The sequence below is a fragment of the Lithobates pipiens genome, unplaced genomic scaffold (assembly GCF_037356315.1).
Source record: "Lithobates pipiens isolate NorthernLeopardFrog02 unplaced genomic scaffold, aLitPip1_a1.2 Scaffold_30, whole genome shotgun sequence".
In the NCBI taxonomy this organism is placed as follows: Eukaryota; Metazoa; Chordata; class Amphibia; order Anura; family Ranidae; genus Lithobates; species Lithobates pipiens.
Genome location: NW_027507791.1, coordinates 177188815 through 177206317, shown reverse-complemented (window position 1 = coordinate 177206317; position 17503 = coordinate 177188815). Strand labels below are relative to the sequence as shown.

Sequence of the window (17503 nt, the reverse complement as noted above, 5' to 3'; positions counted from 1 at the left end):
GTGGTCACCTCGGGCAATCGAGAGGAAAAATACAGCAGGTCGCCAAAGCCAACAACATAATGGAAAAAAGCCTACGGCACCTGGTATTCCCAGGCGGTCTCCCATCCAGGTACTAATCAGGCCCGACGCTGCTTAGCAACCGCGATCAGATGAGATCGAGCGCATTCAGGGTGATGTGGCCATAAGCTATCTTGCACCCTACTTACAACTCTCTTGACAAAAGCCAAGGTGGTCACCTCGGGCAATCGAGAGGAAAAATACAGCAGGTCGCCAAAGCCAACAACATAATGGAAAAAAGCCTACGGCACCTGGTATTCCCAGGCGGTCTCCCATCCAGGTACTAACCAGGCCTAATCCTGCTTAGCATCTGAGATCAGACGAGATCGAGCGCATTCAGGGTGATGTGGCCGTAGGTGATCTTGCACCCTACTTACAACTCTCTTGACAAAAGCCAAGGTGGTCACCTCGGGCTATGGAGAGGAAAAATACAGCAGGTCGCCAAAGCCAACAACATAATGGAAAAAAGCCTACGGCACCTGGTATTCCCAGGCGGTCTCCCATCTAGGTACTAACCAGGCCCGACCCTGCTTAGCATCCGAGATCAGACGAGATCGAGCGCATTCAGGGTGATGTGGCCGTAGGCGATCTTGCTCCCTACTTACAACTCTCTTGACAAAAGCCAAGGTGGTCAACTCGGGCAATCGAGAGGAAAAATACAGCAGGTCGCCAAAGCCAACAACATAATGGAAAAAAGCCAACGGCACCTGGTATTCCCAGGCGGTCTCCCATCCAGGTACTAACCAGGCCCGACCCTGCTTAGCATCCGAGATCAGACGAGATCGAGCGCATTCAGGGTGATGAGGCCGTAGTTGATCTTGCACCCTACTTACAACTCTCTTGACAAAAGCCAAGGTGGTCACCTCGAGAGGAAAAATACAGCAGGTCGCCAAAGCCAACAACATAATGGAAAAAAGCCTACGGCACCTGGTATTCCCAGGCTGTCTCCCATCCAGGTACTAACCAGGCCCGACCCCGCTTAGCATCCGAGATCAGACGAGATTGAGCGCATTCAGGGTGATGTGGCCGCAGGCGATCTTGCACCCTACTTACAACTCTCTTGACAAAAGCAAAGGTGGTCACCTCGGGCAATCGAGAGGAAAAATACAGCAGGTCGCCAAAGCCACCAACATAATGGAAAAAAGCCTACGGCACCTGGAATTCCCAGGCGGTCTCCCATCCAGGTACTAACCAGGCCCGACCCTGCTTAGCATCTGAGATCAGACGAGATCGAGCGCATTCAGGGAGATGTGGCCGTAGGCGATCTTGCACCCTACTTACAACTCTCTTGATAAAAGCCAAGGTGGTCACCTCGGGCAATCGAGAGGAAAAATACAGTAGGTCGCCAAAGCCAACAACATAATGGAAAAAAGCCTACAGCACCTGGTATTCCCAGGCGGTCTCCCATCCAGGTACTAACCAGGCCCGACCCTGCTTAGCATCCGAGATCAGACGAGATCGAGCGCATTCAGGGTGATGTGGCTGTAGGCGATCTTGCACCCTACTTACAACTCTCTTGACAAAAGCCAAGGTGGTCACCTCGGGCAATTGAGAGGAAAAATACAGCAGGTCGCCAAAGCCAACAACATAATGGAAAAAAGCCTACGGCACCTAGTATTCCCAGGCGGTCTCCCATCCAGGTACTAACCAGGCCCAACCCTGCTTAGCATCCGAGATCAGACGAGATCGAGCGCATTCAGTGTGATGTGGCCGTAGGCAATCTTGCTCCTTACTTACAACTCTCTTGACAAAAGCCAAGGTGGTCACCTCGGGCAATCGAGAGGAAAAATACAGCATGTCGCCAAAGCCAACAACATAATGGAAAAAAGCCTACGGCACCTGGTATTCCCAGGCGGTCTCCCATCCTGGTACTAACCAGGCCCGACCCTGCATAGCATCCGAGATCAGACGAGATCGAGCGCATTCAGGGTGATGTGGCCGTAAGCGATCTTGCGCCCTACTTACAACTCTCTTGACAAAAGCCAAGGTGGTCACCTCGGGCAATCGAGAGGAAAAATACAGCAGGTCGCCAAAGCCAACAACATAATGGAAAAAAGCCTACGGCACCTGGTATTCCCAGGCGGTCTCCCATCCAGGTACTAACCAGGCCCGACCCTGCTTAGCATCCGAGATCAGACGAGATCGAGCGCATTCAGGGTGATGTGGCCGTATGCGATCTTGCACCCTACTTACAACTCTCTTGACAAAAGCCAAGGTGGTCACCTCGGGCAATCGAGAGGAAAAATACAGCAGGTCGCCAAAGCCAACAACATAATGGAAAAAAGCCTACAGCACCTGGTATTCCCAGGCGGTCTCCCATCCAGGTACTAACCAGGCCCAACCCTGCTTAGCATCCGAGATCGAGCGCATTCAGGGTGATGTGGCCGTAGGAGATCTTGCATCCTATTTACAACTCTCTTGACAAAAGCCAAGGTGGTCACCTCGGGCAATCGAGAGGAAAAATACAGCAGGTCGCCAAATCCAACAACATAATGGAAAAAAGCCTACGGCACCTGGTATTCCCAGGCGGTCTCCCATCCAGGTACTAATCAGGCCCGACCCTGCTTAGCAACCGCGATCAGATGAGATCGAGCGCATTCAGGGTGATGTGGCCGTAGGCGATCTTGCACCCTACTTACAACTCTCTTGACAAAAGCCAAGGTGGTCACCTCGGGCAATCGAGAGGAAAAATACAGCAGGTCGCCAAAGCCAACAACATAATGGAAAAAAGCCTACGGCACCTGACATTCCCAGGTGGTCTCCCACCCAGGTACTAACTAGGCCCGACCCTGCTTAGCATCTGAGATCAGACTAGATCGAGCGCATTCAGGGTGATGTGGCCATAGGCGATCTTGCACCCTACTTACAACTCTCTTGACAAAAGCCAAGGTGGTCACCTCGGGCAATCGAGAGGAAAAATACAGCAGGTCGCCAAAGCCAACAACATAATGGAAAAAAGCCTACGGCACCTGGCATTCCCAGGCGGTCTCCCATCCAGGTACTAACCAGGCCCGACCCTGCTTAGCATCCGAGATCAGACGAGATCGAGCGCATTCAGAGTGATGTGGCCGTAGGCGATCTTGCACTCTACTTACAACTCTCTTGACAAAAGCCAAGGTGGTCACCTCGGGAAATCGAGAGGAAAAATACAGCAGGTCGCCAAAGCCAACAACATAATGGCCAAAAGCCTACGGCACCTGGTATTCCCAGGCGGTCTCCCATCCAGGTACTAACCAGGCCCGACCCTGCTTAGCATCCGAGATCAGACGAGATCGAGCGCATTCAGGGTGATGTGGCTGTAGGCGATCTTGCACCCTACTTACAACTCTCTTGACAAAAGCCAAGGTGGTCACCTCGGGCAATTGAGAGGAAAAATACAGCAGGTCGCCAAAGCCAACAACATAATGGAAAAAAGCCTACGGCACCTGGTACTCCCAGGTGGTCTCCCATCCAGGTACTAACCAGGCCCAACCCTGCTTAGAATCCGAGATCAGACGAGATTGAGCGCATTCAGGGTGATGTGGCCGTAGGCAATCTTACACCTTACTTACAACTCTCTTGACAAAAGCCAAGGTGGTCACCTCGGGCAATCGAGAGGAAAAATACAGCAGGTCGCCAAAGCCAACAACATAATGGAAATAAGCCTATGGCACCTGGTATTCCCAGGCGGTCTCCCAACCAGGTACTAACCAGGGCCGACCCTGCTTAGCATCCGAGATCAGACGAAATCGAGCGCATTCAGGGTGATGTGGCCGTAGGCGACCTTGCACCCTACTTACAACTCTCTTGACAAAAGCCAAGGTGGTCACCTCGGGGAATCAAGAGGAAAAATACAGCAGGTCGCCAAAGCCAACAACATAATGGAAAAAAGCCTACAGCACCTGGTATTCCCAGGCGGTCTCCCATCCAGGTACTAACCAGGCCCGACCCTGCTTAGCATCCGAGATCAGACGAGATCGAGCGCATTCAGGGTGATGTGGCTGTAGGTGATCTTGCACCCTACTTACAACTCTCTTGACAAAAGCCAAGGTGGTCACCTCGGGCAATTGAGAGGAAAAATACAGCAGGTCGCCAAAGCCAACAACATAATGGAAAAAAGCCTACGGCACCTAGTATTCCCAGGCGGTCTCCCATATCAGGTACTAACCAGGCCCAACCCTGCTTAGCATAAGAGATCAGACGAGATCGAGCGCATTCAGGGTAATGTGGCCGTAGGCAATCTTACTCCTTACTTACAACTCTCTTGACAAAAGCCAAGGTGGTCACCTCGGGCAATCGAGAGGAAAAATACAGCATGTCGCCAAAGCCAACAACATAATGGAAAAAAGCCTACGGCACCTGGTATTCCCAGGCGGTCTCCCATCCTGGTACTAACCAGGCCCGAACCTGCATAACATCCGAGATCAGACGAGATTGAGCGCATTCAGGGTGATGTGGCCGTAAGCGATCGTGCGCCCTACTTACAACTCTCTTGACAAAAGCCAAGGTGGTCACCTCGGGCAATCGAGAGGAAAAATACAGCAGGTCGCCAAAGCCAACAACATAATGGAAAAAAGCCTACGGCACCTGGTATTCCCAGGTGGTCTCCCACCCAGGTACTAACCAGGCCCGACCCAGCTTAGCATCCGAGATCAGACGAGATCGAGCGCATTCAGGGTGATGTGGCAGCAGGCGATCTTGCACCCTACTTACAACTCTCTTGACAAAAGCCAAGGTGGTCACCTCGGGCAATCGAGAGGAAAAATACAGCAGGTCGCCAAAGCCAACAACATAATGGAAAAAAGCCTACGGCACCTGGTATTCCCAGGCGGTCTCCCATCCAGGTACTAACCAGGCCCGACCCTGCTTAGCATCCGAGATCAGACGAGATCGAGCGCATTCAGGGTGATGTGGCCGTATGCGATCTTGCATCCTACTTACAACTCTCTTGACAAAAGCCAAGGTTGTCACCTCGGGCAATCGAGAGGAAAAATACAGCAGGTCGCCAAAGCCAACAACATAATGGAAAAAAGCCTACGGCACCTGGTATTCCCAGGCGGTCTCCCATCCAGGTACTAAGCAGGCCCGACCATGCTTAGCATCCGAGATCGAGCGCATTCAGGGTGATGTGGCCGTAGGAGATCTTGCATCCTATTTACAACTCTCTTGACAAAAGCCAAGGTGGTCACCTCGGGCAATCGAGAGGAAAAATACAGCAGGTCGCCAAAGCCAACAACATAATGGAAAAAAGCCTACGGCACCTGGTATTCCCAGGCGGTCTCCCATCCAGGTACTAATCAGGCCCGACGCTGCTTAGCAACCGCGATCAGATGAGATCGAGCGCATTCAGGGTGATGTGGCCATAAGCTATCTTGCACCCTACTTACAACTCTCTTGACAAAAGCCAAGGTGGTCACCTCGGGCAATCGAGAGGAAAAATACAGCAGGTCGCCAAAGCCAACAACATAATGGAAAAAAGCCTACGGCACCTGGTATTCCCAGGCGGTCTCCCATCCAGGTACTAACCAGGCCTAATCCTGCTTAGCATCTGAGATCAGACGAGATCGAGCGCATTCAGGGTGATGTGGCCGTAGGTGATCTTGCACCCTACTTACAACTCTCTTGACAAAAGCCAAGGTGGTCACCTCGGGCTATGGAGAGGAAAAATACAGCAGGTCGCCAAAGCCAACAACATAATGGAAAAAAGCCTACGGCACCTGGTATTCCCAGGCGGTCTCCCATCTAGGTACTAACCAGGCCCGACCCTGCTTAGCATCCGAGATCAGACGAGATCGAGCGCATTCAGGGTGATGTGGCCGTAGGCGATCTTGCTCCCTACTTACAACTCTCTTGACAAAAGCCAAGGTGGTCAACTCGGGCAATCGAGAGGAAAAATACAGCAGGTCGCCAAAGCCAACAACATAATGGAAAAAAGCCAACGGCACCTGGTATTCCCAGGCGGTCTCCCATCCAGGTACTAACCAGGCCCGACCCTGCTTAGCATCCGAGATCAGACGAGATCGAGCGCATTCAGGGTGATGAGGCCGTAGTTGATCTTGCACCCTACTTACAACTCTCTTGACAAAAGCCAAGGTGGTCACCTCGAGAGGAAAAATACAGCAGGTCGCCAAAGCCAACAACATAATGGAAAAAAGCCTACGGCACCTGGTATTCCCAGGCTGTCTCCCATCCAGGTACTAACCAGGCCCGACCCCGCTTAGCATCCGAGATCAGACGAGATTGAGCGCATTCAGGGTGATGTGGCCGCAGGCGATCTTGCACCCTACTTACAACTCTCTTGACAAAAGCAAAGGTGGTCACCTCGGGCAATCGAGAGGAAAAATACAGCAGGTCGCCAAAGCCACCAACATAATGGAAAAAAGCCTACGGCACCTGGAATTCCCAGGCGGTCTCCCATCCAGGTACTAACCAGGCCCGACCCTGCTTAGCATCTGAGATCAGACGAGATCGAGCGCATTCAGGGAGATGTGGCCGTAGGCGATCTTGCACCCTACTTACAACTCTCTTGATAAAAGCCAAGGTGGTCACCTCGGGCAATCGAGAGGAAAAATACAGTAGGTCGCCAAAGCCAACAACATAATGGAAAAAAGCCTACAGCACCTGGTATTCCCAGGCGGTCTCCCATCCAGGTACTAACCAGGCCCGACCCTGCTTAGCATCCGAGATCAGACGAGATCGAGCGCATTCAGGGTGATGTGGCTGTAGGCGATCTTGCACCCTACTTACAACTCTCTTGACAAAAGCCAAGGTGGTCACCTCGGGCAATTGAGAGGAAAAATACAGCAGGTCGCCAAAGCCAACAACATAATGGAAAAAAGCCTACGGCACCTAGTATTCCCAGGCGGTCTCCCATCCAGGTACTAACCAGGCCCAACCCTGCTTAGCATCCGAGATCAGACGAGATCGAGCGCATTCAGTGTGATGTGGCCGTAGGCAATCTTGCTCCTTACTTACAACTCTCTTGACAAAAGCCAAGGTGGTCACCTCGGGCAATCGAGAGGAAAAATACAGCATGTCGCCAAAGCCAACAACATAATGGAAAAAAGCCTACGGCACCTGGTATTCCCAGGCGGTCTCCCATCCTGGTACTAACCAGGCCCGACCCTGCATAGCATCCGAGATCAGACGAGATCGAGCGCATTCAGGGTGATGTGGCCGTAAGCGATCTTGCGCCCTACTTACAACTCTCTTGACAAAAGCCAAGGTGGTCACCTCGGGCAATCGAGAGGAAAAATACAGCAGGTCGCCAAAGCCAACAACATAATGGAAAAAAGCCTACGGCACCTGGTATTCCCAGGCGGTCTCCCATCCAGGTACTAACCAGGCCCGACCCTGCTTAGCATCCGAGATCAGACGAGATCGAGCGCATTCAGGGTGATGTGGCCGTATGCGATCTTGCACCCTACTTACAACTCTCTTGACAAAAGCCAAGGTGGTCACCTCGGGCAATCGAGAGGAAAAATACAGCAGGTCGCCAAAGCCAACAACATAATGGAAAAAAGCCTACAGCACCTGGTATTCCCAGGCGGTCTCCCATCCAGGTACTAACCAGGCCCAACCCTGCTTAGCATCCGAGATCGAGCGCATTCAGGGTGATGTGGCCGTAGGAGATCTTGCATCCTATTTACAACTCTCTTGACAAAAGCCAAGGTGGTCACCTCGGGCAATCGAGAGGAAAAATACAGCAGGTCGCCAAAGCCAACAACATAATGGAAATAAGCCTATGGCACCTGGTATTCCCAGGCGGTCTCCCAACCAGGTACTAACCAGGGCCGACCCTGCTTAGCATCCGAGATCAGACGAAATCGAGCGCATTCAGGGTGATGTGGCCGTAGGCGACCTTGCACCCTACTTACAACTCTCTTGACAAAAGCCAAGGTGGTCACCTCGGGGAATCAAGAGGAAAAATACAGCAGGTCGCCAAAGCCAACAACATAATGGAAAAAAGCCTACAGCACCTGGTATTCCCAGGCGGTCTCCCATCCAGGTACTAACCAGGCCCGACCCTGCTTAGCATCCGAGATCAGACGAGATCGAGCGCATTCAGGGTGATGTGGCTGTAGGTGATCTTGCACCCTACTTACAACTCTCTTGACAAAAGCCAAGGTGGTCACCTCGGGCAATTGAGAGGAAAAATACAGCAGGTCGCCAAAGCCAACAACATAATGGAAAAAAGCCTACGGCACCTAGTATTCCCAGGCGGTCTCCCATATCAGGTACTAACCAGGCCCAACCCTGCTTAGCATAAGAGATCAGACGAGATCGAGCGCATTCAGGGTAATGTGGCCGTAGGCAATCTTACTCCTTACTTACAACTCTCTTGACAAAAGCCAAGGTGGTCACCTCGGGCAATCGAGAGGAAAAATACAGCATGTCGCCAAAGCCAACAACATAATGGAAAAAAGCCTACGGCACCTGGTATTCCCAGGCGGTCTCCCATCCTGGTACTAACCAGGCCCGACCCTGCATAACATCCGAGATCAGACGAGATTGAGCGCATTCAGGGTGATGTGGCCGTAAGCGATCTTGCGCCCTACTTACAACTCTCTTGACAAAAGCCAAGGTGGTCACCTCGGGCAATCGAGAGGAAAAATACAGCAGGTCGCCAAAGCCAACAACATAATGGAAAAAAGCCTACGGCACCTGGTATTCCCAGGTGGTCTCCCATCCAGGTACTAACCAGGCCCGACCCAGCTTAGCATCCGAGATCAGACGAGATCGAGCGCATTCAGGGTGATGTGGCAGCAGGCGATCTTGCACCCTACTTACAACTCTCTTGACAAAAGCCAAGGTGGTCACCTCGGGCAATCGAGAGGAAAAATACAGCAGGTCGCCAAAGCCAACAACATAATGGAAAAAAGCCTACGGCACCTGGTATTCCCAGGCGGTCTCCCATCCAGGTACTAACCAGGCCCGACCCTGCTTAGCATCCGAGATCAGACGAGATCGAGCGCATTCAGGGTGATGTGGCCGTATGCGATCTTGCATCCTACTTACAACTCTCTTGACAAAAGCCAAGGTTGTCACCTCGGGCAATCGAGAGGAAAAATACAGCAGGTCGCCAAAGCCAACAACATAATGGAAAAAAGCCTACGGCACCTGGTATTCCCAGGCGGTCTCCCATCCAGGTACTAAGCAGGCCCGACCATGCTTAGCATCCGAGATCGAGCGCATTCAGGGTGATGTGGCCGTAGGAGATCTTGCATCCTATTTACAACTCTCTTGACAAAAGCCAAGGTGGTCACCTCGGGCAATCGAGAGGAAAAATACAGCAGGTCGCCAAAGCCAACAACATAATGGAAAAAAGCCTACGGCACCTGGTATTCCCAGGCGGTCTCCCATCCAGGTACTAATCAGGCCCGACGCTGCTTAGCAACCGCGATCAGATGAGATCGAGCGCATTCAGGGTGATGTGGCCATAAGCTATCTTGCACCCTACTTACAACTCTCTTGACAAAAGCCAAGGTGGTCACCTCGGGCAATCGAGAGGAAAAATACAGCAGGTCGCCAAAGCCAACAACATAATGGAAAAAAGCCTACGGCACCTGGTATTCCCAGGCGGTCTCCCATCCAGGTACTAACCAGGCCTAATCCTGCTTAGCATCTGAGATCAGACGAGATCGAGCGCATTCAGGGTGATGTGGCCGTAGGTGATCTTGCACCCTACTTACAACTCTCTTGACAAAAGCCAAGGTGGTCACCTCGGGCTATGGAGAGGAAAAATACAGCAGGTCGCCAAAGCCAACAACATAATGGAAAAAAGCCTACGGCACCTGGTATTCCCAGGCGGTCTCCCATCTAGGTACTAACCAGGCCCGACCCTGCTTAGCATCCGAGATCAGACGAGATCGAGCGCATTCAGGGTGATGTGGCCGTAGGCGATCTTGCTCCCTACTTACAACTCTCTTGACAAAAGCCAAGGTGGTCAACTCGGGCAATCGAGAGGAAAAATACAGCAGGTCGCCAAAGCCAACAACATAATGGAAAAAAGCCAACGGCACCTGGTATTCCCAGGCGGTCTCCCATCCAGGTACTAACCAGGCCCGACCCTGCTTAGCATCCGAGATCAGACGAGATCGAGCGCATTCAGGGTGATGAGGCCGTAGTTGATCTTGCACCCTACTTACAACTCTCTTGACAAAAGCCAAGGTGGTCACCTCGAGAGGAAAAATACAGCAGGTCGCCAAAGCCAACAACATAATGGAAAAAAGCCTACGGCACCTGGTATTCCCAGGCTGTCTCCCATCCAGGTACTAACCAGGCCCGACCCCGCTTAGCATCCGAGATCAGACGAGATTGAGCGCATTCAGGGTGATGTGGCCGCAGGCGATCTTGCACCCTACTTACAATTCTCTTGACAAAAGCAAAGGTGGTCACCTCGGGCAATCGAGAGGAAAAATACAGCAGGTCGCCAAAGCCACCAACATAATGGAAAAAAGCCTACGGCACCTGGAATTCCCAGGCGGTCTCCCATCCAGGTACTAACCAGGCCCGACCCTGCTTAGCATCTGAGATCAGACGAGATCGAGCGCATTCAGGGAGATGTGGCCGTAGGCGATCTTGCACCCTACTTACAACTCTCTTGATAAAAGCCAAGGTGGTCACCTCGGGCAATCGAGAGGAAAAATACAGTAGGTCGCCAAAGCCAACAACATAATGGAAAAAAGCCTACAGCACCTGGTATTCCCAGGCGGTCTCCCATCCAGGTACTAACCAGGCCCGACCCTGCTTAGCATCCGAGATCAGACGAGATCGAGCACATTCAGGGTGATGTGGCTGTAGGCGATCTTGCACCCTACTTACAACTCTCTTGACAAAAGCCAAGGTGGTCACCTCGGGCAATTGAGAGGAAAAATACAGCAGGTCGCCAAAGCCAACAACATAATGGAAAAAAGCCTACGGCACCTAGTATTCCCAGGCGGTCTCCCATCCAGGTACTAACCAGGCCCAACCCTGCTTAGCATCCGAGATCAGACGAGATCGAGCGCATTCAGTGTGATGTGGCCGTAGGCAATCTTGCTCCTTACTTACAACTCTCTTGACAAAAGCCAAGGTGGTCACCTCGGGCAATCGAGAGGAAAAATACAGCATGTCGCCAAAGCCAACAACATAATGGAAAAAAGCCTACGGCACCTGGTATTCCCAGGCGGTCTCCCATCCTGGTACTAACCAGGCCCGACCCTGCATAGCATCCGAGATCAGACGAGATCGAGCGCATTCAGGGTGATGTGGCCGTAAGCGATCTTGCGCCCTACTTACAACTCTCTTGACAAAAGCCAAGGTGGTCACCTCGGGCAATAGAGAGGAAAAATACAGCAGGTCGCCAAAGCCAACAACATAATGGAAAAAAGCCTACGGCACCTGGTATTCCCAGGCGGTCTCCCATCCAGGCACTAACCAGGCCCGACCCTGCTTAGCATCCGAGATCAGACGAGATCGAGCGCATTCAGGGTGATGTGGCCGTATGCGATCTTGCACCCTACTTACAACTCTCTTGACAAAAGCCAAGGTGGTCACCTCGGGCAATCGAGAGGAAAAATACAGCAGTTCGCCAAAGCCAACAACATAATGGAAAAAAGCCTACAGCACCTGGTATTCCCAGGCGGTCTCCCATCCAGGTACTAACCAGGCCCAACCCTGCTTAGCATCCGAGATCGAGCGCATTCAGGGTGATGTGGCCGTAGGAGATCTTGCATCCTATTTACAACTCTCTTGACAAAAGCCAAGGTGGTCACCTCGGGCAATCGAGAGGAAAAATACAGCAGGTCGCCAAATCCAACAACATAATGGAAAAAAGCCTACGGCACCTGGTATTCCCAGGCGGTCTCCCATCCAGGTACTAATCAGGCCCGACCCTGCTTAGCAACCGCGATCAGATGAGATCGAGCGCATTCAGGGTGATGTGGCCGTAGGCGATCTTGCACCCTACTTACAACTCTCTTGACAAAAGCCAAGGTGGTCACCTCGGGCAATCGAGAGGAAAAATACAGCAGGTCGCCAAAGCCAACAACATAATGGAAAAAAGCCTACGGCACCTGACATTCCCAGGTGGTCTCCCACCCAGGTACTAACTAGGCCCGACCCTGCTTAGCATCTGAGATCAGACTAGATCGAGCGCATTCAGGGTGATGTGGCCATAGGCGATCTTGCACCCTACTTACAACTCTCTTGACAAAAGCCAAGGTGGTCACCTCGGGCAATCGAGAGGAAAAATACAGCAGGTCGCCAAAGCCAACAACATAATGGAAAAAAGCCTACGGCACCTGGCATTCCCAGGCGGTCTCCCATCCAGGTACTAACCAGGCCCGACCCTGCTTAGCATCCGAGATCAGACGAGATCGAGCGCATTCAGAGTGATGTGGCCGTAGGCGATCTTGCACTCTACTTACAACTCTCTTGACAAAAGCCAAGGTGGTCACCTCGGGAAATCGAGAGGAAAAATACAGCAGGTCGCCAAAGCCAACAACATAATGGCCAAAAGCCTACGGCACCTGGTATTCCCAGGCGGTCTCCCATCCAGGTACTAACCAGGCCCGACCCTGCTTAGCATCCGAGATCAGACGAGATCGAGCGCATTCAGGGTGATGTGGCTGTAGGCGATCTTGCACCCTACTTACAACTCTCTTGACAAAAGCCAAGGTGGTCACCTCGGGCAATTGAGAGGAAAAATACAGCAGGTCGCCAAAGCCAACAACATAATGGAAAAAAGCCTACGGCACCTGGTACTCCCAGGTGGTCTCCCATCCAGGTACTAACCAGGCCCAACCCTGCTTAGAATCCGAGATCAGACGAGATTGAGCGCATTCAGGGTGATGTGGCCGTAGGCAATCTTACACCTTACTTACAACTCTCTTGACAAAAGCCAAGGTGGTCACCTCGGGCAATCGAGAGGAAAAATACAGCAGGTCGCCAAAGCCAACAACATAATGGAAATAAGCCTATGGCACCTGGTATTCCCAGGCGGTCTCCCAACCAGGTACTAACCAGGGCCGACCCTGCTTAGCATCCGAGATCAGACGAAATCGAGCGCATTCAGGGTGATGTGGCCGTAGGCATTCTTGTGCCCTACTTACAACTCTCTTGACAAAAGCCAAGGTGGTCACCTCGGGCAATCGAGAGGAAAAATACAGCAGGTCGCCAAAGCCAACAACATAATGGAAAAAAGCCTACGGCACCTAGTATTCCCAGGCGGTCTTCCATCCAGGTACTAACCAGGCCCGACCCTGCTTAGCATCCGAGATCAGATGAGATCGAGTGCATTCAGGGTGATGTGGCTGTAGGCGATCTTGCACCCTACTTACAACTCTCTTGACAAAAGCCAAGGTGGTCACCTCGGGCAATTGAGAGGAAAAATACAGCAGGTCGCCAAAGCCAACAACATAATGGAAAAAAGCCTACGGCACCTGGTATTCCCAGGTGGTCTCCCATCCAGGTACTAACCAGGCCCAACCCTGCTTAGCATCCGAGATCAGACGAGATCGAGCGCATTCAGGGTGATGTGGCCATAGGCAATCTTACACCTTACTTACAACTCTCTTGACAAAAGCCAAGGTGGTCACCTCGGGCAATCGAGAGGAAAAATACAGCAGGTCGCCAAAGCCAACAACATAATGGAAAAAAGCCTACAGCACCTGGTATTCCCAGGCGGTCTCCCATCCAGGTACTAACCAGGCCCGACCCTGCTTAGCATCCAAGATCAGACGAGATCGAGCGCATTCAGGGTGATGTGGCTGTAGGCGATCTTGCACCCTACTTACAACTCTCTTGACAAAAGCCAAGGTGGTCACCTCGGGCAATCGAGAGGAAAAATACAGCAGGTCGCCAAAGCCAACAACATAATGGAAAAAATCCTACGGCACCTGGTATTCCCAGGCGGTCTCCCATCCTGGTACTAACCAGGCCCGACCCTGCTTAGCATCCGAGATCAGACGAGATAGAGCGCATACAGGGTGATGTGACCGTAGGCGATCTTGCGCTCTACTTACAACTCTCTTGACAAAAGCCAAGGTGGTCACCTCGGGCAATCGAGAGGAAAAATACAGCAGGTCGCCAAAGCCAACAACATAATGGAAAAAAGCCTACGGCACCTGGTATTCCCAGGCGGTCTCCCATCCAGGTACTAACCAGGCCCGACCCTGCTTAGCATCCGAGATGGAGCGCATTCAGGGTGATGTAGCCATAGGCAATCTTGGATTATATTACAACTATCTTGACAAAAGCCACGGTGGACACCTCGGGCAATCGAGAGGAAAAATACAGCAGGTCGCCAAAGCCAACAACATAATGGCCAAAAGCCTACGGCACCTGGTATTCCCAGGCGGTCTCCCATCCAGGTACTAACCAGGCCTGACCCTGCTTAGCATCCGAGATCAGACGAGATCGAGCGCATTCAGGGTGATGTGGCCGTAGGCAATCTTGCACCCTACTTACAACTCTCTTGACAAAAGCCAAGGTGGTCACCTCGGGCAATCGAGAGGAAAAATACAGCAGGTCGCCAAAGCCAACAACATAATGGAAAAAAGCCTACGGCACCTGGTATTCCCAGGCGGTCTCCCATCCAGGTACTAACCAGGCCCGACCCTGCTTAGCATCCAAGATCAGACGAGATCGAGCGCATTCAGGGTGATGTGGCCGTAGGCGATCTTGCACCCTACTTACAACTCTCTTGACAAAAGCCAAGGTGGTCACCTCAGGCAATCGAGAGGAAAAATACAGCAGGTCGCCAAAGCCAACAACATAATGGAAAAAAGCCTACGGCACCTGGTATTTCCAGGCGGTCTCCCATCCAGGTACTAACCAGGCCCGACCCTGCTTAGCATCCGAGATCAGACGAGATCGAGCGCATTCAGGGTGATGTGGCCGTAGGCAATCTGGCACCCTACTTACAACTCTCTTGACAAAAGCCAAGGTGGTCAGCTCGGGCAATCGAGAGGAAAAATACAGCAGGTCGCCAAAGCCAACAACATAATGGAAAAAAGCCTACGGCACCTGGTATTCCCAGGCGATCTCCCATCCAGGTACTAACCAGGCCCGACCCTGCTTAGCATCCGAGATCAGACGAGATCGAGCGCATTCAGGGTGATGTGTCCATAGGCAATCTTGCACCCTACTTACAACTCTCTTGACAAAAGCCAAGGTGGTCACCTCGGGCAATCGAGAGGAAAAATACAGCAGGTCGCCAAAGCCAACAACATAATGGAAAAAAGGATACGGCACCTGGTATTCCCAGGCGGTCTCCCATCCAGGTACTAACCAGGCCCGACCCTGCTTAGCATCCGAGATCAGACGAGATCGAGCGCACTTAGGGTGATGTGGCCATAGGCGATCTTGCACCCTACTTACAACTCTCTTGACAAAAGCCAAGGTGGTCACCTTGGGCAATCGAGAGGAAAAATACCACAGGTCGCCAAAGCCAACAACATAATGGAAAAAAGCCTACGGCATTTGGAATTCCCAGGCGGTCTCCCATCCAGGTACTAACCATGCCCGACCCTGCTTAGCATCCGAGATCAGACGAGATGGAGCGCATTCAGGGTGATGTGGCCGTAGGCGATCTTGCACCCTACTTACAGTTCTCTTGACAAAAGCCAAGGTGGTCACCTCGGGCAATCGAGAGGAAAAATACAGCAGGTCGCCAAAGCCAACAACATAATGGAAAAAAGCCTACGGCACCTGGTATTCCCAGGCGGTCTCCCATGCAGGTACTAACCAGGCCCGACCCTGCTTAGCATCCGAGATCAGACGAGATCGAGCGCATTCAGGGTGATGTGGCCGTAGGCGATCTAGCACCCTACTTACAACTCTCTTGACAAAAGCCAAGGTGGTCACCTCGGGAAATCGAGAGGAAAAATACAGCAGGTCGCCAAAGCCAACAACATAATGGAAAAAAGCCTACGGCACATGGTATTCCTAGGCGGTCTCCCATGCAGGTACCAACCAGGCCCGACCCTGCTTAGCATCCGAGATCAGACGAGATCGAGCGCATTCAGGGTGATGTGGCCGTAGGCGATCTTGCACCCTACTTACAACTCTCTTGACAAAAGCCAAGGTGGTCACCTCGGGCAATCGAGAGGAAAAATGCAGCAGGTCGCCAAAGCCAACAACATAATGGAAAAAAGCCTAGGGCACCTGGTATTCCCAGGCGGTCTCCCATCCAGGTACTAACCAGGCCCGACCCTGCTTAGCATCCGAGATCAGACGAGATCGAGCGCATTCAGGGTGATGTTGCCGTAGGCGATCTTGTACCCTACTTACAACTCTCTTGACAAAAGCCAAGGTGGTCACCTCGGGCAATCGAGAGGAAAAATACAGCATGTCGCCAAAGCCAACAACATAATGGAAAAAAGCCTACGGCACCTGGTATTCCCAGGCGGTCTCCCATCCAGGTACTAACGAGGCCCGACCCTGCGAGATCAGACAAGATCAAGTGCATTCAGAGTGATGTGGCCGTAGGCAATCTTGAACCCTACTTACAACTCTCTTGACAAAAGCCAAGGTGGTCACCTCGGGCAATCGAGAGGAAAAACACAGCAGGTCGCCAAAGCCAACGACATAATGGAAAAAAGCCTACAGCACCTGGTATTCCCAGGCGGTCTCACATCCAGGTACTAACCAGGCCCGACCCTGCTTAGCATCTGAGATCAGACGAGATCGAGCGCATTCAGAGTGTTGTGGCAGTAGGCAATCTTGCACCCTACTTACAACTCTCTTGACAAAAGCCAAGGTGGTCACCTCGGGGAATCGAGAGGAAAAATACAGCAGGTCGCCAAAGCCAACAACATAATGGAAAAAAGCCTACGGCACCTGGTACTCCCAGGCGGTCTCCCATCCAGGTACTAACCAGGCCCGACCCTGCTTAGCATCCGAGATCAGACGAGATCGAGCGCATTCAGGGTGATGTGGCCGTAGGCGATCTTGCACCCTACTTACAACTCTCTTGACAAAAGCCAAGGTGGTCACCTCGGGCAATCGAGAGGAAAAATACAGCAGGTCGCCAAAGCCAACAACATAATGGAAAAAAGCCTACGGCACCTGGTATTTCCAGGTAGTCTCCCATCCAGGTGCTAACCAGGCTCGACCCTGCTTAGCATCCGAGATCAGACGAGATCGAGCGCATTCAGGGTGATGTGGCCGTAGGCGCTCTTGCACCCTACTTACAACTCTCTTGACAAAAGCCAAGGTGGTCACCTCGGGCAATCGAGAGGAAAAATACAGCTGGTCGCCAAAGCCAACAACATAATGGAAAAAAGCCTACTGCACCTGGTATTCCCAGGCGGTCTCCCATCCAGGTACTAAGCAGGCCCGACCCTGCTTAGCATCCGAGATCAGACGAGATCGAGCGTATTCAGGGTGATGTGGCCGTAGGCAATATTGCACCCTACTTACAACTCTCTTGACAAAAGCCAAGGTGGTCACCTCGGGCAATCGAGAGGAAAAACACAGCAGG

The 17503-nt window shown here is 52.2% G+C and overlaps 39 non-coding genes and 37 pseudogenes across 39 annotated transcripts; all 76 read right to left on the bottom strand.

Annotated features, from left to right (window-relative positions):
• Window positions 1-68: 68 nt before the first annotated feature.
• LOC143945870 (5S ribosomal RNA) lies at window positions 69-187 on the bottom strand (annotated as a pseudogene).
• Window positions 188-296: 109 nt separating this feature from the next.
• Window positions 297-415, bottom strand: LOC143945821 (5S ribosomal RNA; annotated as a pseudogene).
• A 109-nt stretch (window positions 416-524) lies between these two features.
• On the bottom strand, window positions 525-643 carry LOC143945342 (5S ribosomal RNA). Its single transcript, XR_013265110.1, has one exon. It is a non-coding gene; the product is annotated as a 5S ribosomal RNA (ribosomal RNA).
• A 109-nt stretch (window positions 644-752) lies between these two features.
• Window positions 753-871, bottom strand: LOC143944442 (5S ribosomal RNA; annotated as a pseudogene).
• Window positions 872-972: 101 nt separating this feature from the next.
• On the bottom strand, window positions 973-1091 carry LOC143945926 (5S ribosomal RNA; annotated as a pseudogene).
• A 109-nt stretch (window positions 1092-1200) lies between these two features.
• On the bottom strand, window positions 1201-1319 carry LOC143952260 (5S ribosomal RNA). The gene has a single exon (XR_013267454.1). It is a non-coding gene; the product is annotated as a 5S ribosomal RNA (ribosomal RNA).
• A 109-nt stretch (window positions 1320-1428) lies between these two features.
• On the bottom strand, window positions 1429-1547 carry LOC143945243 (5S ribosomal RNA). Its single transcript, XR_013265100.1, has one exon. It is a non-coding gene; the product is annotated as a 5S ribosomal RNA (ribosomal RNA).
• A 109-nt stretch (window positions 1548-1656) lies between these two features.
• On the bottom strand, window positions 1657-1775 carry LOC143952376 (5S ribosomal RNA). Its single transcript, XR_013267559.1, has one exon. It is a non-coding gene; the product is annotated as a 5S ribosomal RNA (ribosomal RNA).
• A 109-nt stretch (window positions 1776-1884) lies between these two features.
• Window positions 1885-2003, bottom strand: LOC143952539 (5S ribosomal RNA). Its single transcript, XR_013267706.1, has one exon. It is a non-coding gene; the product is annotated as a 5S ribosomal RNA (ribosomal RNA).
• A 109-nt stretch (window positions 2004-2112) lies between these two features.
• LOC143950781 (5S ribosomal RNA) lies at window positions 2113-2231 on the bottom strand. Its single transcript, XR_013266116.1, has one exon. It is a non-coding gene; the product is annotated as a 5S ribosomal RNA (ribosomal RNA).
• A 109-nt stretch (window positions 2232-2340) lies between these two features.
• Window positions 2341-2449, bottom strand: LOC143947165 (5S ribosomal RNA; annotated as a pseudogene).
• Window positions 2450-2558: 109 nt separating this feature from the next.
• Window positions 2559-2677, bottom strand: LOC143953101 (5S ribosomal RNA). The gene has a single exon (XR_013268214.1). It is a non-coding gene; the product is annotated as a 5S ribosomal RNA (ribosomal RNA).
• Window positions 2678-2786: 109 nt separating this feature from the next.
• On the bottom strand, window positions 2787-2905 carry LOC143947283 (5S ribosomal RNA; annotated as a pseudogene).
• Window positions 2906-3014: 109 nt separating this feature from the next.
• On the bottom strand, window positions 3015-3133 carry LOC143950842 (5S ribosomal RNA). Its single transcript, XR_013266171.1, has one exon. It is a non-coding gene; the product is annotated as a 5S ribosomal RNA (ribosomal RNA).
• Window positions 3134-3242: 109 nt separating this feature from the next.
• Window positions 3243-3361, bottom strand: LOC143951483 (5S ribosomal RNA). Its single transcript, XR_013266751.1, has one exon. It is a non-coding gene; the product is annotated as a 5S ribosomal RNA (ribosomal RNA).
• A 109-nt stretch (window positions 3362-3470) lies between these two features.
• LOC143943795 (5S ribosomal RNA) lies at window positions 3471-3589 on the bottom strand (annotated as a pseudogene).
• Window positions 3590-3698: 109 nt separating this feature from the next.
• Window positions 3699-3817, bottom strand: LOC143945012 (5S ribosomal RNA; annotated as a pseudogene).
• A 109-nt stretch (window positions 3818-3926) lies between these two features.
• LOC143951032 (5S ribosomal RNA) lies at window positions 3927-4045 on the bottom strand. The gene has a single exon (XR_013266342.1). It is a non-coding gene; the product is annotated as a 5S ribosomal RNA (ribosomal RNA).
• Window positions 4046-4154: 109 nt separating this feature from the next.
• Window positions 4155-4274, bottom strand: LOC143947699 (5S ribosomal RNA; annotated as a pseudogene).
• Window positions 4275-4383: 109 nt separating this feature from the next.
• LOC143945969 (5S ribosomal RNA) lies at window positions 4384-4502 on the bottom strand (annotated as a pseudogene).
• Window positions 4503-4611: 109 nt separating this feature from the next.
• LOC143943726 (5S ribosomal RNA) lies at window positions 4612-4730 on the bottom strand (annotated as a pseudogene).
• A 109-nt stretch (window positions 4731-4839) lies between these two features.
• LOC143950780 (5S ribosomal RNA) lies at window positions 4840-4958 on the bottom strand. The gene has a single exon (XR_013266115.1). It is a non-coding gene; the product is annotated as a 5S ribosomal RNA (ribosomal RNA).
• A 109-nt stretch (window positions 4959-5067) lies between these two features.
• LOC143949059 (5S ribosomal RNA) lies at window positions 5068-5176 on the bottom strand (annotated as a pseudogene).
• A 109-nt stretch (window positions 5177-5285) lies between these two features.
• LOC143945868 (5S ribosomal RNA) lies at window positions 5286-5404 on the bottom strand (annotated as a pseudogene).
• A 109-nt stretch (window positions 5405-5513) lies between these two features.
• On the bottom strand, window positions 5514-5632 carry LOC143945819 (5S ribosomal RNA; annotated as a pseudogene).
• A 109-nt stretch (window positions 5633-5741) lies between these two features.
• Window positions 5742-5860, bottom strand: LOC143945330 (5S ribosomal RNA). The gene has a single exon (XR_013265109.1). It is a non-coding gene; the product is annotated as a 5S ribosomal RNA (ribosomal RNA).
• A 109-nt stretch (window positions 5861-5969) lies between these two features.
• LOC143944441 (5S ribosomal RNA) lies at window positions 5970-6088 on the bottom strand (annotated as a pseudogene).
• Window positions 6089-6189: 101 nt separating this feature from the next.
• LOC143945924 (5S ribosomal RNA) lies at window positions 6190-6308 on the bottom strand (annotated as a pseudogene).
• Window positions 6309-6417: 109 nt separating this feature from the next.
• On the bottom strand, window positions 6418-6536 carry LOC143952259 (5S ribosomal RNA). The gene has a single exon (XR_013267453.1). It is a non-coding gene; the product is annotated as a 5S ribosomal RNA (ribosomal RNA).
• Window positions 6537-6645: 109 nt separating this feature from the next.
• LOC143945231 (5S ribosomal RNA) lies at window positions 6646-6764 on the bottom strand. Its single transcript, XR_013265099.1, has one exon. It is a non-coding gene; the product is annotated as a 5S ribosomal RNA (ribosomal RNA).
• A 109-nt stretch (window positions 6765-6873) lies between these two features.
• Window positions 6874-6992, bottom strand: LOC143952375 (5S ribosomal RNA). Its single transcript, XR_013267558.1, has one exon. It is a non-coding gene; the product is annotated as a 5S ribosomal RNA (ribosomal RNA).
• A 109-nt stretch (window positions 6993-7101) lies between these two features.
• On the bottom strand, window positions 7102-7220 carry LOC143952538 (5S ribosomal RNA). Its single transcript, XR_013267705.1, has one exon. It is a non-coding gene; the product is annotated as a 5S ribosomal RNA (ribosomal RNA).
• Window positions 7221-7329: 109 nt separating this feature from the next.
• LOC143950779 (5S ribosomal RNA) lies at window positions 7330-7448 on the bottom strand. Its single transcript, XR_013266114.1, has one exon. It is a non-coding gene; the product is annotated as a 5S ribosomal RNA (ribosomal RNA).
• Window positions 7449-7557: 109 nt separating this feature from the next.
• LOC143947164 (5S ribosomal RNA) lies at window positions 7558-7666 on the bottom strand (annotated as a pseudogene).
• A 109-nt stretch (window positions 7667-7775) lies between these two features.
• On the bottom strand, window positions 7776-7894 carry LOC143945010 (5S ribosomal RNA; annotated as a pseudogene).
• A 109-nt stretch (window positions 7895-8003) lies between these two features.
• Window positions 8004-8122, bottom strand: LOC143951031 (5S ribosomal RNA). Its single transcript, XR_013266341.1, has one exon. It is a non-coding gene; the product is annotated as a 5S ribosomal RNA (ribosomal RNA).
• A 109-nt stretch (window positions 8123-8231) lies between these two features.
• LOC143947697 (5S ribosomal RNA) lies at window positions 8232-8351 on the bottom strand (annotated as a pseudogene).
• A 109-nt stretch (window positions 8352-8460) lies between these two features.
• LOC143943710 (5S ribosomal RNA) lies at window positions 8461-8579 on the bottom strand (annotated as a pseudogene).
• A 109-nt stretch (window positions 8580-8688) lies between these two features.
• On the bottom strand, window positions 8689-8807 carry LOC143954995 (5S ribosomal RNA; annotated as a pseudogene).
• Window positions 8808-8916: 109 nt separating this feature from the next.
• Window positions 8917-9035, bottom strand: LOC143950778 (5S ribosomal RNA). Its single transcript, XR_013266113.1, has one exon. It is a non-coding gene; the product is annotated as a 5S ribosomal RNA (ribosomal RNA).
• A 109-nt stretch (window positions 9036-9144) lies between these two features.
• LOC143949058 (5S ribosomal RNA) lies at window positions 9145-9253 on the bottom strand (annotated as a pseudogene).
• Window positions 9254-9362: 109 nt separating this feature from the next.
• Window positions 9363-9481, bottom strand: LOC143945866 (5S ribosomal RNA; annotated as a pseudogene).
• A 109-nt stretch (window positions 9482-9590) lies between these two features.
• On the bottom strand, window positions 9591-9709 carry LOC143945818 (5S ribosomal RNA; annotated as a pseudogene).
• Window positions 9710-9818: 109 nt separating this feature from the next.
• On the bottom strand, window positions 9819-9937 carry LOC143945318 (5S ribosomal RNA). The gene has a single exon (XR_013265108.1). It is a non-coding gene; the product is annotated as a 5S ribosomal RNA (ribosomal RNA).
• A 109-nt stretch (window positions 9938-10046) lies between these two features.
• LOC143944440 (5S ribosomal RNA) lies at window positions 10047-10165 on the bottom strand (annotated as a pseudogene).
• Window positions 10166-10266: 101 nt separating this feature from the next.
• On the bottom strand, window positions 10267-10385 carry LOC143945922 (5S ribosomal RNA; annotated as a pseudogene).
• A 109-nt stretch (window positions 10386-10494) lies between these two features.
• On the bottom strand, window positions 10495-10613 carry LOC143952258 (5S ribosomal RNA). The gene has a single exon (XR_013267452.1). It is a non-coding gene; the product is annotated as a 5S ribosomal RNA (ribosomal RNA).
• Window positions 10614-10722: 109 nt separating this feature from the next.
• Window positions 10723-10841, bottom strand: LOC143950678 (5S ribosomal RNA). The gene has a single exon (XR_013266023.1). It is a non-coding gene; the product is annotated as a 5S ribosomal RNA (ribosomal RNA).
• Window positions 10842-10950: 109 nt separating this feature from the next.
• Window positions 10951-11069, bottom strand: LOC143952374 (5S ribosomal RNA). The gene has a single exon (XR_013267557.1). It is a non-coding gene; the product is annotated as a 5S ribosomal RNA (ribosomal RNA).
• Window positions 11070-11178: 109 nt separating this feature from the next.
• Window positions 11179-11297, bottom strand: LOC143952537 (5S ribosomal RNA). The gene has a single exon (XR_013267704.1). It is a non-coding gene; the product is annotated as a 5S ribosomal RNA (ribosomal RNA).
• A 109-nt stretch (window positions 11298-11406) lies between these two features.
• On the bottom strand, window positions 11407-11525 carry LOC143953805 (5S ribosomal RNA). Its single transcript, XR_013268853.1, has one exon. It is a non-coding gene; the product is annotated as a 5S ribosomal RNA (ribosomal RNA).
• A 109-nt stretch (window positions 11526-11634) lies between these two features.
• Window positions 11635-11743, bottom strand: LOC143947163 (5S ribosomal RNA; annotated as a pseudogene).
• Window positions 11744-11852: 109 nt separating this feature from the next.
• LOC143953100 (5S ribosomal RNA) lies at window positions 11853-11971 on the bottom strand. The gene has a single exon (XR_013268213.1). It is a non-coding gene; the product is annotated as a 5S ribosomal RNA (ribosomal RNA).
• A 109-nt stretch (window positions 11972-12080) lies between these two features.
• On the bottom strand, window positions 12081-12199 carry LOC143947282 (5S ribosomal RNA; annotated as a pseudogene).
• A 109-nt stretch (window positions 12200-12308) lies between these two features.
• Window positions 12309-12427, bottom strand: LOC143950840 (5S ribosomal RNA). Its single transcript, XR_013266170.1, has one exon. It is a non-coding gene; the product is annotated as a 5S ribosomal RNA (ribosomal RNA).
• Window positions 12428-12536: 109 nt separating this feature from the next.
• Window positions 12537-12655, bottom strand: LOC143951481 (5S ribosomal RNA). Its single transcript, XR_013266750.1, has one exon. It is a non-coding gene; the product is annotated as a 5S ribosomal RNA (ribosomal RNA).
• A 109-nt stretch (window positions 12656-12764) lies between these two features.
• LOC143943793 (5S ribosomal RNA) lies at window positions 12765-12883 on the bottom strand (annotated as a pseudogene).
• A 109-nt stretch (window positions 12884-12992) lies between these two features.
• Window positions 12993-13111, bottom strand: LOC143945009 (5S ribosomal RNA; annotated as a pseudogene).
• Window positions 13112-13220: 109 nt separating this feature from the next.
• Window positions 13221-13339, bottom strand: LOC143953399 (5S ribosomal RNA). Its single transcript, XR_013268485.1, has one exon. It is a non-coding gene; the product is annotated as a 5S ribosomal RNA (ribosomal RNA).
• A 109-nt stretch (window positions 13340-13448) lies between these two features.
• Window positions 13449-13567, bottom strand: LOC143954823 (5S ribosomal RNA). Its single transcript, XR_013269759.1, has one exon. It is a non-coding gene; the product is annotated as a 5S ribosomal RNA (ribosomal RNA).
• Window positions 13568-13676: 109 nt separating this feature from the next.
• LOC143951540 (5S ribosomal RNA) lies at window positions 13677-13795 on the bottom strand. Its single transcript, XR_013266803.1, has one exon. It is a non-coding gene; the product is annotated as a 5S ribosomal RNA (ribosomal RNA).
• A 109-nt stretch (window positions 13796-13904) lies between these two features.
• Window positions 13905-14023, bottom strand: LOC143944343 (5S ribosomal RNA; annotated as a pseudogene).
• Window positions 14024-14132: 109 nt separating this feature from the next.
• LOC143948913 (5S ribosomal RNA) lies at window positions 14133-14241 on the bottom strand (annotated as a pseudogene).
• A 108-nt stretch (window positions 14242-14349) lies between these two features.
• LOC143951391 (5S ribosomal RNA) lies at window positions 14350-14468 on the bottom strand. The gene has a single exon (XR_013266668.1). It is a non-coding gene; the product is annotated as a 5S ribosomal RNA (ribosomal RNA).
• A 109-nt stretch (window positions 14469-14577) lies between these two features.
• Window positions 14578-14696, bottom strand: LOC143950793 (5S ribosomal RNA). The gene has a single exon (XR_013266127.1). It is a non-coding gene; the product is annotated as a 5S ribosomal RNA (ribosomal RNA).
• Window positions 14697-14805: 109 nt separating this feature from the next.
• On the bottom strand, window positions 14806-14924 carry LOC143951103 (5S ribosomal RNA). The gene has a single exon (XR_013266406.1). It is a non-coding gene; the product is annotated as a 5S ribosomal RNA (ribosomal RNA).
• A 109-nt stretch (window positions 14925-15033) lies between these two features.
• On the bottom strand, window positions 15034-15152 carry LOC143954509 (5S ribosomal RNA). The gene has a single exon (XR_013269494.1). It is a non-coding gene; the product is annotated as a 5S ribosomal RNA (ribosomal RNA).
• A 109-nt stretch (window positions 15153-15261) lies between these two features.
• LOC143945902 (5S ribosomal RNA) lies at window positions 15262-15380 on the bottom strand (annotated as a pseudogene).
• Window positions 15381-15489: 109 nt separating this feature from the next.
• Window positions 15490-15608, bottom strand: LOC143946858 (5S ribosomal RNA; annotated as a pseudogene).
• A 109-nt stretch (window positions 15609-15717) lies between these two features.
• On the bottom strand, window positions 15718-15836 carry LOC143950387 (5S ribosomal RNA). The gene has a single exon (XR_013265794.1). It is a non-coding gene; the product is annotated as a 5S ribosomal RNA (ribosomal RNA).
• Window positions 15837-15945: 109 nt separating this feature from the next.
• LOC143945030 (5S ribosomal RNA) lies at window positions 15946-16064 on the bottom strand (annotated as a pseudogene).
• A 109-nt stretch (window positions 16065-16173) lies between these two features.
• Window positions 16174-16292, bottom strand: LOC143954007 (5S ribosomal RNA). The gene has a single exon (XR_013269037.1). It is a non-coding gene; the product is annotated as a 5S ribosomal RNA (ribosomal RNA).
• A 328-nt stretch (window positions 16293-16620) lies between these two features.
• On the bottom strand, window positions 16621-16739 carry LOC143947448 (5S ribosomal RNA; annotated as a pseudogene).
• A 109-nt stretch (window positions 16740-16848) lies between these two features.
• LOC143946028 (5S ribosomal RNA) lies at window positions 16849-16967 on the bottom strand. Its single transcript, XR_013265172.1, has one exon. It is a non-coding gene; the product is annotated as a 5S ribosomal RNA (ribosomal RNA).
• A 109-nt stretch (window positions 16968-17076) lies between these two features.
• On the bottom strand, window positions 17077-17195 carry LOC143944136 (5S ribosomal RNA; annotated as a pseudogene).
• Window positions 17196-17304: 109 nt separating this feature from the next.
• Window positions 17305-17423, bottom strand: LOC143954771 (5S ribosomal RNA). Its single transcript, XR_013269729.1, has one exon. It is a non-coding gene; the product is annotated as a 5S ribosomal RNA (ribosomal RNA).
• Between the last annotated feature and the right edge of the window lie 80 nt (window positions 17424-17503).